We start from the raw sequence: 17438 nt of genomic DNA on the forward strand, positions 1-17438 counted from the left end.
CCCCAGCCCCCTTGCAAGGGTCTTTTGGGTAAAGACTGCACCATCTCCCACAAAGAGAGATATCTGGCAAGTGACTGTGTAGCCCATTCCCCAGCAGCAGGTAGCTGAGCTGGATGTGTTGCTGTGTGCCTGGAAAACCTGGTTGCCCAACAAATTTAGGTCTTTGATAGGCACATTGTCCATTGTAGGGGGCCATTATTAGGGAAGTCTCAGAAAGGAGCCAGAGCATCAGCAGTGGGTTGAGATTCCCAGCATCAGACAGTAGGGGAGGAGTTAAATGACATTCTGAACCTCATAAAGATGCACGAAAGCTTCACCTTTTGCTCAGTTTGGCTGAATTGGTTCTTCTGCCCCTGACAGCAATGTCCTGCCTCAACTGTAATGTAAATATAAGAGGTAGCGTGTTCAGGTTGGTGTCAGAATCTGAGATGAGAATGCAGAGACTTTTTTGTGGTTATACTTTCAATCTTTGCTGTCCATTACCTGCTTTTTTCCTCCCCAAAGGGAATAGTAATAATATCTGTAAAAACCAACTTTATCTTTTAAAAACTATTAACTATTTAAATATTAATACAGCAGGAAAATATGCTGAGATAATAAGCACAGTGTTAGAGAAATCTTTAGCCAGGTCATTAGGCAGCTAATAGCCCCACCTGACCATATATCAGGTATATCAAATTTCATACACCCAGAATATATATCAGGCACACCACTGTACTTTCAGCATATCACATTTTAGTTCATTTCACACCAGAACACAAACAAATTTTAAAATCTCAACCTAAGAGTCACTGAGATGTGAATGTCTCCAGATTAACAGTTCTCACGCTTGTCTTTGACATAGAGAATGGCTAGTCAGCCGCAGCATACACACTCCATTATTGGGACCTTAATTAAGGATCTCTGATAACTTATGGGCCTGATTTTCAGTGGCACTGATCACCTGTGGCACCAATTAGAGCCATGGGTACTCAGCAACTCTAAAAATCAGTCTCTCCTATCCTCTAATAACTACCCCCTTTACCAAAAATGATGAGTAAAATAGGTTTCAAACATGCTAACAAAAGAATCATATGACCTTTGAACCCCAGAGATAACCTTTCATCTGTGTTCCTACATATGAATTGGTTTGATTGGCCTACTCCATTTAGAGTTGTCAGGGTTCCTTCCCCACTCTGAACTCTAGGGTACAGATGTGGGGAACCGCATGAAAGACCCCCTAAAGTTATTCTTACCAGCTTAGGTTAAAAACTTCCCCAAGGTACAAACTTTGCCTTGGCCTTGAACAGTATGCTGCCACCACCAAGCGTTTTAAACAAAGAACAGGGAAAGAGACCACTTGGAGACGTCTTCCCCAAAATATCCCCCCCCCCCCCCGCCCAAGCCCTACACCCCCTTTCCTGGGGAAGGCTTGATAATAATCCTTACCAATTTGTATAGGTGAACACAGACCCAAACCCTTGGATCTTAAGGGCAATGAAAAATCAATCAGGTTCTTAAAAGAAGAATTTTAATTAAAGAAAAGGTAAAAGAATCACCTCTGTAAAATCAGGATGGAAAATACTTTACAGGGTATTCAGATTCAAAACACAGAGGATCCCCCTCTAGGCAAAACCTTAAAGTTACAGAAAACAGAAATAAACCTCCCTGTTAACACAGGGAAAATTCACATAAAACAAAAGATAAACTAATCCGTCTTGCCTGGCTTACCTATACTGGTTGCAATATTGGAGACTTGGATTAGGATGGGTTGGAGAAGATGGATTTCTGTCTGGCCTCTCTCAGTCCCAAGAGAGAACAAACACGTAAACAAAGTGCACAAACAAAAGCCCCCCCCCCAAGATTTGAAAGTATCTTGTTCCCTTATTGGTCCTTTGGGTCAGGTGCCAGCCAGGTTACCTGAGCTTCTTAACCCTTTACAGGTAACAGGATGTTGCCTCTGGCCAGGAGGGATTTTATAGCACTGTATACAGAAAGGTGGTTACCCTTCCCTTTATATTTATGACAAGCGTGTCTTGGATTGTTCTGTAAACTGGATACTTTTTTCTAGGTTTTAGCTCCATGCTGAGCTCCAAAATAATAAAATTATCTATGTATTGGATATACTACCCATTTGGGTCCCAACAGGCCCTCAGGCATACTACTTGGGGTTACCCAAGTAGTACCAAAAAGATCCCAAACCCTGTTTTTCTTTTCAGGAGTATGGAACCAAATTGGGAAGTGTTAGGGTGTCAGGAAGCAGATGCTGCTGAAGCTCCATAAACCAGAGGACTGAGCTGATATACAAAAAAGGAGTAAGGGATAAGGACCTGAAAAGAGACTGAAAAGAGACCATCTTGCCCTGCTTTTAAAAAAGAGACATTTTGTAGAGGGATCTTTATTTGTGCTTTATTTCTGCCTCAGAAAAGTATAGTCTTGGATTTTTACCTGGTTATGAAAAGCCTTCCTTTGATTTCAATGGGAGCTGGACCACACCTTGTATTAATAGAACAATAGCTGAACACTAGTGGTAGAATATTCAAAAATGCATGCTTAAGTGGAATTTGCAAAATGGGTAACTGCCTACACAGTTTGCAATTTCCCAACTCTAATATGCACTTGCAAGCTCAGTTTTGCCCATTTTGCATGTGCAGGTTAGGCATACACACATCTGACAATTTCTAAACATATTAACAAATGCTTTACTAAAAGCACTCTCTCTATATTGTTCCATTTAGAGATATTCTTTGCAACACACTTTTTCAATCTGTGCTATAATTTAGAACTTGGAATTGCTTAAGATTCATCAAAGGTAAATTACCAAACATTATGAAAAATCCTACTTAACACCATTTATGTTTCGATATAAAGAGAGAGCTGTAGTGGTTTCTATCTTGCCATTGCGGTGTGCAATCAGGGCTATGTAAGCTCTGGTGATTATCAAAATAAAATAATAATATTTAGGTGCCAAGTTCACTCATAGAACTCCACTCCCAAAGCTATAATTCTGTAATAAAGTTTTGCAGCATGAAAGAGAAGTAATTTCAGATTTGGCACTGTGGATGGGACTATAAAACTATCCAGTCTGGAAAAACAAGCTACCCGAGTGTATGTATCAATAGCTCTTGATTTTATTCCTGAGAATGCCAAATGAATTTTGAAGCAACTATGGGGGGCAAGCGACAAGAATGTGAGAAATGTATTGATTTGCAAAACAAGCAAACCTAAAATGCAAAACACTTTGTTACTGAAATAGAAACGGCAGATACAGCACTGGCTGCCTTTACAGCTTCTTTATGGTTTGTCTGCATGTCTGAAGAGAAATGTGCAGAGAGGAAAGGATGCTCCACGCTTCTGAAGGTTTGTTCTGCTAATTAATGGATTAAGATATGCAGATCATGCCATAGACTGCAGTGTTGAGTCTCTCCATAATTTCTATGGACATAAAGACCAGGCTATTACAGCTTCTGTATTTGAAGTTTTTAATATTTTTAAATTGCCATTCCCCTTCATAACTCCCCCCCGACCCCCGGCATGTCTAGTTAAGTTCACTGATTCTTTCTTGCAGTGGGAAACTTCTTCTTTCTTTACATGTTCATTTTTCACATTTAGGGTGTTCAGAGGAGAATTCAATCTTTCAAACCTAATCCAGTGCTTACTAAAGCCAATGGGAGTGTTTAGCCTCCAGAAAGAAAGTAGGATAAAATGGTGAATATAACAGACATTCTATAAATGTAACCAACTGGATGCTGCTTGCAATCCTCATAAACTTTGGAGACTGAACTCTTCAGCTGTAACTCACCGCAGTCCCTGAGCCGAAATCCTGTGACTATTTTCAGAACAGAGCTTTCCCCAGGTGCTAGTACAACTATGGCATCAAGTCTATTTTTAAGGAGTTAAGTAAGTGCATGTACTGCCTCTAGTACCAAGTGGCAGATTCATTGTTCTGGAAATCAGAGTACACAATAGAATACTCCTAGCCCCTGATGTCCTCTAAAGGCATATCTCCTTTGAGCTGTATGGAATCCTGATAAATTACTACAGCAAATGTTCATATTCTACCCTTTGTGGCTCAATAAATAAATTAGCAAACACAACCATCTAAACACATATATAATGCTTTTAGTGTTCAAAGAGCCATACTAACATTAGTTAACTATCCCTCACAACCCTCTGAGGTAAGGAAACAATATTATCCCCATGACTGTAGAGACTGGGAAGCTGAGGCAGGGGGGTGAAGAGATTTGCTGAAAGTCATCCAGTGCCTTGGTGGCAAAGCCAAGGTTAAAACTCAGGGCTCCCTGATTCTCATCCCACTGCTCATTTTTCCAGATCACATTGCCTGTGAGCATGCAGATTTGAAAGACTGAAGACACCTCGTGAACAATTCTGAAACTTCTCTCTTTTAAAGATTTCTTATAATTTTGTATGATTTTACAGCTATAGCTATTCTGTATAGATTCTTATACTAATCTCATCACCACCTTCTAGCAGTCCACAAAGCATTAAGTTCAGGTTCATATAGGCACAGGCAGGCACAGTAAAATAATAATCTGCTATGGAACCATGTGTGATGTCCAGAATTATAACAGTCTATAAAACATAGAGTCTTACAGTAATTTAAAATACTCTGTTTGATATCTGTCAAAGCTTTGGAAGTGCCTTACACCAAATACAACAAAATGAAAACAAAAATAAATCTAATTTCCTTTTTATAAACATTTTTATTGAATTTAATGCTCCCTGGATTGAGGTGCCTGAGGTACTCTCTTTACTGTACAGTATCTTTGGAACTGGTATAGCATGGGCAATAGCAGGGCAAGCTACCTTGCGTTGCCCATCAAGGGGCCCCAGCCCTGACCTGGAGGACCATGTTTAGGGCTGACAGAGGTTGAGGCTCCATGGCCATTTGAACTGTGGTGATTGATCTCATACTTGTGATGTAAGGGAGTCAGTTTAGTTATGGAAAAAACAATCTGGACTGCAACACGCCAATCTAAACACTTTACAAAAGACAACAATCTCTTTTAGATGCAATGACTTTTGGTCACAACTGATCTTGGGCAGATTTAAAGCACCGAGCTAGAGATGAAAGGATCTGAGGCTCTGCCTACACTGCGTATCTTACAGCAGCACAGCTGTGCCACCAGAGCCATATCGCTGTCAGGTACGCAGTGTAGCCACTCTTTGCCCGCAGGAAAGAGCTCTCCTGCCGGCAAAATAAAACCACCCCCAATGAGGGGTGGTTGCTTTGTTGGAGGGAGAGCGTTTCCCACTGACAAAGCACTTTCCACACTGGTGCTTTTCGTCATTAAAACTTTTGTGTTTTTTACACTCCTGACCGACAAAAAGTTTTACTGACAAAAATGCAGTGTAGACCTAGGCTAAGTCTCCATAAATGTCTTGAGCCATTACTTAATCCAGGGTTCTAAACAGCCAGATGGACTCTGGGTTAACTCCCCCACAGTAATAAAAAACGGTTACTTACTTTCTTAAAAATGTTGTTCTTCGAGATGTGTTGTTCATCTCCATTCCACATTGGGTGTGCGCGCGCCACGTGCACGAGCGTCGGAAACTTTTTCCCTTAGCGGCTCCCCTCGGGCCAGCAGGCTGCCCGACTGGCGCCACTGCGCTGTGCTTATATACCCCCGCCGGCCTGACCCCCTACAGTTCCTTCTTGCCGGCGACTCCGACAGAGGAGTAGGAGGGTGCGTGGTGGAATGGACGTGAACAACACATCTCGAAGAACAACAGTTACGAGAAAGTAAGTAACCATTTTTTCTTCTTCGAGTGCTTGTTCATGTCCATTCCACATTAGGTGAATTACAAGCTTACCTCTGGAGGAGGGTAGGAGTCATGGAACAACTGCTCGGAGGAGCATTCTGCCAACTGCCGCGTCCTCTCTGGCCTGCTGGTTGACCGCATAGTGAGTCGTGAAGGTGTGCACCAAGGACCAGGTGGCTGTTTTACAGAACTCCTGGATCGGGACCTGTGACATGAACGCCATGGAAGTTGCCTGCGCTCTGGTTGAGTGGGCCGTGACCGCCGGGGCCGGAACACCTGCGAGCTCATAGCACGCCTGGATGCAGCTTGTAATCCAAGACGAAATCCGCTGTGCTGACACTGGGAGGCCTTTTATCCTCTCGGCTACAGCCACAAACAGCTGCGTGGATTTGCGAAAGGGCTTGCTGCGCTCCAAACAGAACGCCAGTGCTCGACGCACATCCAGGGTGTGCAAGCTGCAGTGACTCGGGTCCGTATGGGGTTTCGGGAAGAACACCGGCAGACAAATGTCCTGGCCCAGATGGAATTGGGAGACCACCTTAGGGAGAACCTTGGGGTGCGGCCGGAGCTGCACCTTGTCCTTGTGAAATACTGTGTACGGTGGCTCAGAGGTGAGGGCCCTCAGTTTGGACACCCTTCTGGCCGAGGTAACAGCAACCAGAAATGCCACCTTCCAGGAAAGGTGGAGGAGAGAATAGGTAGTGAGGGACTTGAAAGGGGGTCCCATGAGCTTAGAAAGGACCAGGTTAAGGTTCCATGGAGCGACCGGGGGCGGGAGTACGGGAACACCCTCTCCAACCCCTTAAGGAACCGTCCCACCATTGGGTGGGAAAACACCGAGCCCCCCGAATGGAAGGCGGAGATGGCCGCCAGGTGCACTCTGAGCGAGGACGGGGCTAGCCCTTGTTGCTTGAGGTGCAGGAGGTACTCCAGAATGGCCTGCACCGGGGCCTGGCCCTGCCGCACCTGTTGGGGTTCACACCAACACGAGAACCTTTTCCACTTGGCCATACAGGCTGCCCTGGTAGAGGGCTTTCTAATGCCAAGCAGAATCTGCTGCACAGGAAGGCAGCACTGGGTCTCCAGGGCGTTTAGCCACAGAGCCTCCATGCCGTCAGATGCAGCGACTGCAGGTCGGGGTGGAGAAGCTGCCCACCGTCCTGTGTAATGAGGTCCCGGTGTAGGGGCAGGACTACTGGGGCTTCCACCGACAGCTCTAGGAGCGATGTGTACCAGTGTTGGCGGGCCCAGGCTGGGGCGATGGGGATCACTGCCGCCCTGTCCCTGCGCACCTTGAGCAGGACCTTGTGCACCAAGGGAAGCGGGGGGAAGGCATACATCAAGTCCCCTCTCCACGGAATCGCGAACGCATCCGCGAGTGAGCCCTGGAACGAGCAGAACTGCGGGCTCTGGGTGTTGGCCCTGGTGGCAAACAGATCTACCCGGGGAAATCCCCACCTGCAGAAGAACAAAAGCATGACGTCCACCCTGAGCATCCACTCGTGCATGCGGTACGACCTGCTGAGGGAGTCTGCCAGCTCGTTCCGCACCCCCGGGAGATAGGACGCCTCAAGGTGAATTGCATGGGCTATGCAAAGGTCCCAGAGGAGAAGAGCCTCGCGACAGAGTGGCGAGAAACGAGCCCCGCCCTGCTTTTTTGTATAAAACATGGCAGTAGTGTTGTCCGTCAGAACTGTCACGCTGTGACCACTCAGAGTGGCGTGAAAGGTCTGGCAGGCGAGACAAACTGCCCTGAGCTCCTTCACATTGAGAAGGAGCGACCGCTCTGCCTCGGACCACAACCCCTGCATCAAGAGGTTCCCCAGGTGAGCCCCCCATCCGTGGTCTGACGCGTCTGTCACCAGCGTCAGGTCCGGAAGTGGGGCAGCAAAGGGGATGCCTTCACAAACCACAGGCTGGGACTCCTACCACAGCAGGGAGTCCAGCACGTCCCTTGGGGCTGTCACTACCAAGTCCAGGGGGACCCTGCCTGGGAGGTACACCCGAGCAAGCCACACCTGCAGAGCCCTGAGTCTCAGTCCGGTATGCCTGACCAAGTGCGTGCATGCTGCCATGTGGCCCAGCAGCTGCAGGCAGCACCTGGCTGTTGTCATTGGAAACTGCCGCAGGGAGGCCCCTGCTTGTTGGATAGCCTGGAATCGGGATACCGGAAGGCTTGCCCTGGTTTGCACCACGTCCAAGACCGCCCCATGAATTCCACTCTCTGTGTCGGTACGAGCATGGACTTGGTGACGTTGACCAGGAGCCGCAGTTTGCGGAACAATCTCAGGGCCACCTCCACATGGCCCCGCATCTCCGCCTCGGATCGGTCCACCGGGAGCCAGTCGTCGAGGTACGGGTACACCTGGATTCTCTGCCTCTGTAAGAAGGCCGCCACCACCGCCATGCACTTCGTGAACACCCTTGGGGCTGCGGCTAGGCCGAACAGGAGAACCGCAAACTGATAATGTTTTCAGCCCACGGTGAAGCGTAGGAACTGCCGATGTGCTGGGAAAATGGCGATATGAAAGTACGCGTCCTTCATGTCAAGGGCAGCGTACCAGTCTCCTGGATCCAGGGAAGGGATGATGGTGCCCAGAGAGACCATGCGGAACCGGGCTTTGACCAGGAACTTGTTGAGCCCGCGCAGGTCTAGGATGGGGCGAAGGCCCCCTTTGGTCTTGGGGATGAGGACGTACCAGGACTAGAACCCCTTTCCCCTTAGGCCGTGTGGCACCGCCTCTATCACCCCCGCCTCTAGCAGCGAGCGGACTTCCTGCTCTAGGAGATGCTTGTGAGAGGGGTTCCTGAAGAGGGATGGGGAAGGGGGGTGGGAGGCGAACTGCAGTGAGTACCCGTTCCACACCGTGCGTAAGACCCAACGGTCTGACGTAATGGTAGACCACGCACGGGAGAAACGGCACAGGCGGTTCAGGAAATAAAGGGACAGATCCGGTGATTGGTCTGGTATGCTGTCCTCGAGTGCACCTTCAAAAACCCTGGCTTAGTGCCCGGCTGGGGTTTGTGCTGGCCTTGGTTCTGGCCCGGAGCATTATTATTATTGTTATTGCGCCGTCGCCTGTTATCTCTGCCTCGCCTACGGTAAGGCTCATGCCTATGGCAAGGCTGGTACTGGCATTGAGGGGGAGGCTGCAACTTAAAGGTCTTCCTCTGAGTCGCCGGAGTGTGCATACCCAGCGACTTGAGCATAGCTCGTGAGTCCTTGAGGCTATGCAGACTCGCGTCTGTCTGGTCCGAGAAGAGCCTGGACCCTTTGAAGGGGAGGTCCTGGAGTGTATTCTGGACCTCTGGGGGCAGGCCTGACTCCTGGAGCCACGCCGAGCGCCTCAAGACCATCCCTGACGCGATTGTTCTAGCCGCTGCGTCTGCTGAATCCAGGGAGGCCTGGAGAGAGGTCTTGGCTACTGCCTTGCCCTCGTCCACCAGGGCCGTGAACTCCTATTGGGAACCTTGTGGAAGATTGTCCTTAAACTTCCCCACCGCCACCCAGGAGTTAAAACTGTGCCTGCTGAGGATGGCCTGCTGGTTAGCAATCCTCAACTGAAGGCCCCCAGATGAGTACACCTTTCTACCAAAAAGGTCCAGGTGTTTCGCCTCCTTGGCCTTAGGGGCCGGGGCCTGCTGACCATGGCGCTTCCTTTTGTTCACCGCCGAAACCACTAGGGAGCATGGACTTGGGTGGCAGAACAGGAACTCAGAGCCCTTAGGTGGGGCAAAGTATTTACGCTCCACTCCTTTAGCCATTGGAGCGCTGGAGGCTGGGGTCTGCCATATAGTCTTATAGTTAGACTGGATGGTCTCAATGAGCGGGAACGCTATTCTGGATGGACCTTCGGGGCTCAAAATGTCCACCATGGGGTCCTCCTGCTCAACCGTCTCCTCGGCCTGCAACCCCAAATTTTGGGTGACTCTGTGCAACAGTTCCTGGTGGTCTATCGGTGGAGGGCCGGACACCTCTGTACCCGCCACCACCTCATCAGGGGAAGATGAGGAGGTTAGCTGCTGCTCAACCCCCTCTGGTTGGTCCTCCTGCTCACCATCTCCTGTGGTAGGGGCCTCCGGCTCAGGCCGGGGCAGGAGTCCATGGGATGGCACTCGGTTCAGTGCCAGACTCTCTATTCTATGCTGGGGGGATGCTGGAGGCCTGGATATTGTTGCCTCCGGCACCGTCTGGGGTCAGTGCAGGAACTGGGACCGCTGCACCGAGTAACTTGCCCTGGACTGGGCCCCTTGGCATTTCTGATAGGCCCAGGGGGTCCAGAAGGGCCAATGTCCTGGTGGCCCTCATTGAGGTTGCCAGCTCCCTTGAGGGTCCCTGCTGTCCGGGCCCCGGCGCGGGTAGCTATAGCGGCCGGAGCCGGTGCCAGACTGCGGCGACACCGATCGCGAAGGCCATGGCGGTACCAACGATCTGCGCTGGCGGGAGAACGAGCGGCTCCTGGCTGAGCGAGACCGGGAGCGGTACCGGTATCCCCGGGACTGGGATCGGGACCGGTGCCGGCATTCCCTGGACCGGGACCGTCTGCGGGAGACCTCTGGAGAGGGCTGTCTCAACTCCTCCCGGTGCCGGTCTCTGGGCGGTGCCGGAGAGCGGCGTGCCCTTTCTGGTGCTTCTTCGCGTCGACCCGCTGCCGGTGCCGCAACCTCCTTCTGGGCCACTGGCAAGTGCGAGTCTGCAGAGCTGGAGCTCAACCGGGACCAACTCTGGGAGCGGTGCTGGGACGGTGTCCTCAAGAGGCACACCATTGCCGGCTTACCCCTCGATGGCACCCGAGGCATGGGCGCCAGAGGGTTCTCCCCTTACGGGAGAGAGCTCACTGCTGACAGCTCGATGAGGTCCTTTGCAGCCTCAAAGGTGCCAGGCGTGGAGGGCTGATCTGTTATGCCCTCGAGCCCATTGTCTGCACTGAGCTCACTTAGGTCTGGGCTCGGTGGGGCTTGTGCTGCAGGGACCGCCCATGTCAACGCCGGTACTGCGGCCTTCCCGCTCTTGTCGGCGCTCGGGGCCTTGGGAGGCACCAGCCTCCTGTGCGGGGAATGACAACGCTTTCCTTTAGGCCACACCGGACAGTGCTGGGGCCTAGCCTGGCGCTCTGGGGCCGACAGTTTATGGTGCTTAGCTGGTGCCGGGTCTCTCGACGGCTCCGGGGCACTACGCACCGAGGAAGCCTGAGCCGGTGTCGGGCGCTCCGGGCCCGGCGGCTGCAATGCAGCCTCCATCAACAATTGCTTTAGGCGAAAGTCTCTTTCTTTCCTTGTCCTTGGCTTAAACGCCTTGCAAATCCTACACCTTTCAGTTTGATGTCTATCCCCCAGGCAACGTAGACACGAGTCGTGCGGGTCACTAACTGGCATAGGTTTGCGGCACGTGGAGCAAGCCTCGAAGCCGTGGGCCTGTGGCATGCCCCGCGGCCCGGGGCAGGTGCTGGAGGCCTCCAAGCACCTAATGACTTAGGTGACCACAATCTGTATGTAAACTAACTGATAACAGCTACTCTAAAGGCTAAGGGACTGCTCTTCTACGAGAGAGAGAGGTTGTTCCAAAGCTGCCACGGACGGTAAGAAGGAACTGGAGGGGGTGGGGCCGGCAGGGGTATATATGCACGGCGCAGTGGCGCCACTCAGGGGGCCTGCTGGGAGCCGCTAAGGGAGAAAGTTTCCGACACTTGTGCACGCGACGCGCGCACATCTAATGTGGAATGGACGTGAACAAGCACTCGAAGAAGAATATTTAGTTACAGACCTTTCTGCAGAGGTTCAATTTGTAATATATAAGAATTGGAAAGTACTGTAGTTGTGTATTCTAAACTTACCTGAACCCCTTTCATCTAGAAATCAGAGAGACAATCCCGTGAAGGCAGGTTCTTTGGCATGGTATGCTCCCTCTGACACCTAGTTTTCAACTGGCTGCAGTGAGATGTATAGTTCTGACATGCCCACCTATATGTCCTGAAAATCTTGCACTGATCTACTTTAGTACACACACACAATTTGGGAGCATCTATTAATTTAATGGCATAGTTTCTTCATGTCTATACCAGCAGATCCCTCCAATGCTTGACCATTAACACTAAAATTCCCCTGGCTGGCTTCCTTTCAACCAAGGAACTTCACTTCCTAAATATTTTAGTCCTTCAAAAGGTTGCCATATTCTACAGCCCATGAGTGACTCTGGAGAACTGGGAGTGGACAGCGCAGCTGTTTTAAACCAATGTACATGATTTTGCAAGAGCAAGTGTTTTAACCTTTGAGTTCAAAAGACAATAGTGTAGTCAATACTAAAAAGTCATCTGTGTATAGCACAATGCTTAGCTTTATTGATGGTCTTCACCCTACCCTCCTATGAAAGAGTTTGTGAGCTAGCAATTGAATTGCTAAGAAATAAAAACGCTGAAAGGCAGAACCTTGTCTCAGCACTCTAATTAAAGCAAATTGATCCAAAACAAATCCATTAACCTTAGCCAGGCAATAAAGGAGCTATAAATAACCACTATTTAGCCCATTACACATCAGTTCCTCCACAGGCATCATACTTTCTGTTTTTCTTTCCCTTGTTCTTTCTCACTGAAGCGATTTACATGACAAAGTAAGAGTAAATCATCTTCTATTTTTCAATCCTCACCTAGAGTCTTATTATACTCTTTGTGGCCCTGCAGTTGGTTGCTGTGGACATTCTGATAACATCCCAAACAAGGGATTAGTGCTTCACGGGCAGCAGTAACAGATCAATTCTTAAGAAACAATGACAGTATTTTTATATAAAGCCACTACTAAAGAGAACAGATAAAGAGAAACACAGAAAATATGATGTATAGTCAGAAATACAGTTGAAGAGGAATGTTTTCGATGAAGCAGCAGTGGCTCTTTAAAATGACTAAGATAAAGAGCAGGAAAAGAATACAAACCACCAAAAATAACAAAGGAATTCAAAGGGTTACACAATTCCTTATGTAAATATCTCTCTCCTGGTTTATTCTTAGTATATACAGTTTTTAAGACTACACTTTAGTCTTAAACTGCTGGGAGAAATGCAGTTCTAGCACCTATGACCCATTATCTTCATATTGTATATTCTTTACACTTCATTTAATATTAATGACGAAATGTGTTCCAATTATTTAGGGGGTTGGACTGTGCCAAGCATCAGCATGTCTAATTCCCCTGTCTGCATGAGGAGAGGATCAGCTACCTTCATAAGACAGAGGATCTTCAGAGAGGGTAGGGCCAAATAGGATTCTGTGGGGGAATCCACACAAACCTTCACAGAGCCTGAGGCTGTATTAGCTTTTTGCACGCCTCCCTCTGCACTAAAGAACCCCTTCTGAAGTCATTTTTAGGGGTAACAGAAGGTGAAGGAGCCAGATGGAGCCATGCTTCCAGAGACAATGGTAGGCAGGGAGTCTCCAGAATTGGTATGGAGACCCCAGCATCCCGTGGTTCCCCCAAGTCTTGTGTGTGTGCGGGGGGTGGGTGGGGGGATGGGGGGTGGAGGATCTGCAAGTTTTAGGGTTTGAATCCACTGCCCATTCCATGATGAAAGTAGCAAACTCAATGCCAATTGGAATGATCTGTTGGAAACTCTACATGGCTTCTGCCACAGACTTTACCTTTCCTCTCAGAGTTTTCTACAAGAAAGGCAGAAGAGCCACACTTCCTATCGAGCTGCTGCTGGTGCACTAGTTGTATTTATTTTTTAATAATTCTCAATTTAAGAGAAACTTGTTTTCCTCTCTTCTGGTTTTCCCAGTGTAATTTTATCTACGACGTAATTACTTTATGTACCCACGCACTGTCTAAACCAATGAAATTTATTCCAATTAAAACTCCAATGCGAAAACATTTCAAGCTGAAAATACACACACTGACACACAAGCTCGTATTCAACGCAGAACAGCAAAACTGCAACATCTTAAATAAAGAAAAAATGAAGAAAAATGGAATAATTAACTTTCCATCATAACTGGGAATTGCTACGTAGACATTTTTAGGATAATTAGCAGCATCTTGTCCTTTCACACACTGCACAGATGCTTACCAAAATGATCATCTAAAATGCACTTGGCCTGAATTTCAAGAACATTATTACAGTGTTCTTTTACACTGCAGACTTCTCACAAAGGTCCCTCAATGTCTCACAAAGGTCCCTTAATGTCCCCAACAAATCAAAATCTCAGAGAACATGCATGCTTGCCATGTCATTCTTCACCCCCACCCCACTGCCTCAGCACCTGATAAAGACACAAACTACCTTAGTAACGACCATATATTTGAATCAACAGTGACTAGCACAATGGAGGTCGTACCCCTGATTGTGGCCTGCAGGTTCTACCACATTCCAAACAATCAAAAATAATATGTAAAATATAGCCATTTTTTCATGGTCTGTGTGTATATAAATCTCCTCACTGTATTTTCCACTTTATGCATCCGATGAAGTGAGCTGTAGCTCACAAAAGCTTATGCTCAAATAAATTGGTTAGTCTCTAAGGTGCCACAAGTACTCCTTTTCTTTTTGCAAATACAGACTAACACGGCTGTTACTAAGTCACATTGACTTTCAATAAGACTTAGCCCTGGTCTACACTAGGACTTTAGGTCGAATTTAGCAGTGTTAAATTGATATAAACCTGCACCCGTCCACACGATGAAGCCCTTTATTTCGACTTAAAGGGCTCTTAAAATCGATTTCCTTACTCCACCCCTGACAAGTGGATTAGCGCTTAAATCGGCCTTGCCAGGTCGAATTTGGGGTACTGTGGACACAATTTGACGGTATTGGCCTCCGGGAGCTAACCCAGAGTGCTCCACTGTGACTGCTCTGGACAGCACTCTCAACTCAGATGCACGATTGTCTGCCGTTGCTCTGACGCAGGGAGGGGCGACTGACGACATGGCTTACAGGGTTGGCTTACAGGGAGTTAAAATGAACAAAGGGGGTGGCTTTACATCAAGGAGTATTTCAGGCAGGACTTCACGGAGGGTTCCAATAAGAAATGGTGCACCTGAGTTATTGTTCTTATTGGAACAAGCAGGTTGGTCTGGCCTCTGATTGATACATGGCTAGATTTACCTCGCTGCACCTACTCTGTGAGTGACTGCAGTGTGACCTAGAGGAATGAGTCCCCTAGACGGGGGGTGGGGGGGGGGGGTTGCAAATGCGTACAAAACAAATCTGGTCTATTTCTTGTTTTGATACACTCCATCTATCTTTTACATCTTTGGCTGGCAGCAGACGGTGCAGAAGGACTGCATGCCATCCACATCTCATGGCTGCTCGGCAGAAGATGGTACAATAGGACTGCTAGCCATCCTCATCTCTTGCCTGCCTGGCAGAAGATGGTACCAGAGGACTGCTAGCAATCCGTATCGCCTGCCTGCTCACCATAAGATGGTTCAATAGGACTGACTGCAGGATTAAAGAGAATGACCTGATCAAGTCACTCCAAATTTAGTCCCTGCGCCCATGTCTGCCCAGGCGCACCTTATCGACCTCACAGAGGCAACCAGGAGCACCTCGGACATGACGATGACGGCTACCAGTCCTACTGTACCGTCTGCTGCCATAAGGCAATGGGTTGCTGCTGCTGTGTAGCAATGCAGTACCACGTCTGCCAGAACCCAGGAGACATACGGTGATGGTGAGCTGAGCGGGCTCCATGATTGCCATGGTATGGCGTCTGCACGGGTAATCCAGGAAAAAAGGCGCAAAACGATTGTCTGCCCTTGCTTTCACGGAGGGAGGGAGGGAAGGGGGGCCTGATGACGTGTACCCAGAACCACCTGCGACAATGTTTTAGCCCTATCAGGCATTGGGATCTCAACCCAGAATTTCAATGGGCAGCAGAGACTGCGGGAACTGTGGGATAGCTACCCACAGTGCAACACTCCGGAAGTCGACGCTTGCCTCGGTACTGTGGAAGCACTCCGCCGAGTTAATGCACTTAGAGCATTTTCTGTGGGGACACACACACTCGAATATATAAAACCGATTTCTAAAAACCCGACTTCTACAAATTCGACCTAATTTCGTAGTGTAGACATACCCTTAGGCTCCTAAGTGCCTAAATCAATTTGAAAATGGCACTTAGGTGCTTTTGAAAAAAGTTTACTCAGAGGCTATGGAGTCAGTTACACTGCAAGTGCTGCCAGGGGGGACCTTGGGCTTCTGAATCTCTTTCCAGGTAGAAGTATTCTACCTGTATTTAAAGAAAAGTTTTGATTTTTAAAAAACATGTGTATTAAGTTGATGCTTGTGAAAGGTGCTGGACTGTGAGCAGAATTAAGTCCTCTATTTACAGAATAAGTGCTGTACTGGTAATCACATTAAAAATGTCCCCACATTTGACCCACCAAGGTGTCTCCTGTGGCCGACATGGGGCTATTCTGTAATAATCTCTGGATACCATATTGGGAATTTTACTGTTGGGTGTATTGGGTTTAATCAACAGGGATGTTGGGAAACAAACAGGAATTCAAAACAATAATTCAAGATAAGACAAACAAACAACTGAGGGTTGTCACAAGATAATGGAATGGACAATGACTTTAGGGAGACTGGCTTGACATCCTGCTTTTGGAAAGCAGGCCAAATTCAGGAAACTAAGACGACAAAGAACTTCTGGCTGGATAAAAGGTGCATGTCTCTCTAGGGCAGGAGCGTTTGTTTGAGAGACAATTTCTGTTGGGGAACAGACTGACACACAAAGACACTTGCTGGCATGTTTGAAGCAGTTAGGCTTTTCTAGGCTTCAGGGGGATGGTAAGCCATTAGGTAGAATAGATATGCCATAGACTATGTATTGTTTTAAAGTCCTTTTTCTCTTTTGTTAAGATTTATTCCAATTGTTCAGATTAAACAATACTATGGTTTTAAGAAGGCTGTCTGGTCACTATATTTCCCACTGGTCACAGACTCCCATAGGGAAGAACTGCAAGTACCAAACACAGTTGGACCTACTGGTAAGTATAGTAGATACACAGGGTTCTGTAGACCAGGGCCTGGTCTAAGAGTTGGAGAATCACATGATTTCACTGAAAGGACAAGTTAATGCAGGAGTCCTGACACCAGTGGTTGTGTATTAAGAGAAAGACCAGAGATGGGTCAGAGGTGCAGCTAGACCTGTACTCTTGACATAAGAACAGCCATCCTGGGTCAGATGAAAGGTCCATCTAGCCCAGTATCCTGTCTTCCAACAGTGGCCAATGCCACATGCCCCAGAGGGAAAGAATGGAGTAGGTAATCATCAAGGGATCCATCCCCTGTCGCCCATTCTCAGCTTCTGGCAAACAGAGGTTAGGGACGCCATTCCTGCTCATCCTGGCTAATAGCCATTGATGGACCTATCCTCTATGAACTTATCTAGTTCTTTTTTGAATCCTGTTATAGTCTTGGCCTCCAGAACATGCTCTGGCAATGAGTTCTACAGGCTGACTGTGCTCTGTGTGAAGAAATACTTCATTTTGTTTGTTTTAAACCTGTTGCCTATTCAAGACACTTCCATCCTGGTCAGGACAGATCAACCACTGGGGATATGAGAGAAGTTCCATCTCAATCCCTATTCAGTCCTTGACCTCTCTACTGAAGTGCCAATTAGTGCCTTTTGGGGTTCTGTCACTGGGAACTGCAATGAGACCACCAATTGCCTACTTTAAGT

At 48.1% G+C, this 17438-nt stretch overlaps 1 protein-coding gene across 13 annotated transcripts in view; it reads right to left on the reverse strand.

The window, feature by feature from the left end:
* The window catches only part of DLG2 (discs large MAGUK scaffold protein 2), a 1449547-nt gene that overhangs the window by 117914 nt on the left and 1314195 nt on the right, over positions 1-17438 (reverse strand). The window lies entirely within an intron of this gene.

This window comes from Chelonia mydas, chromosome 1, assembly GCF_015237465.2.
Source record: "Chelonia mydas isolate rCheMyd1 chromosome 1, rCheMyd1.pri.v2, whole genome shotgun sequence".
In the NCBI taxonomy this organism is placed as follows: domain Eukaryota; kingdom Metazoa; phylum Chordata; order Testudines; family Cheloniidae; genus Chelonia; species Chelonia mydas.